Genomic DNA, 479 nt, shown 5'->3' on the forward strand with positions numbered 1-479 from the left:
ATATATATATATATATATATATATAGAGAGAGAGAGAGAGAGAGAGGGTTATTATGCAACCCTTTAGATTTGTACAACCAATACAACTCAATCTCAACCGTCCATTTAAGTTAATCAATATGTGATTTCATAAAAGTTTGAATTGTCTCCTAATATTAAAGTATTGATCATAATTAATGAACTCTAGTCATCTTCCATATATATTCAAATCATAATAAATGAACTTTCATTATTTTCATAAATATCTCAATTGATGGGTTGCATTGGTTGTACAAATGAGATGGGTTGTATTTGAAACGTCTTCTCTCTCTCTCTCTCTCTCTCTCTATATATATATATATATATATATATATATATAAGCCTAATCAAATGAGGACTGTTTTGTTTGTGGTAACCGTGAGATCCAATCTCAACCACAAATCAAAGGTTAAATCAGGAAATTAATAATTTTCGTAATTTTAACTTAAAATATTAATTAA

The sequence above is a fragment of the Cynara cardunculus genome, assembly GCF_001531365.2.
Source record: "Cynara cardunculus var. scolymus isolate 2C chromosome LG 17, CcrdV1, whole genome shotgun sequence".
Classification (NCBI taxonomy): domain Eukaryota; kingdom Viridiplantae; phylum Streptophyta; class Magnoliopsida; order Asterales; family Asteraceae; genus Cynara; species Cynara cardunculus.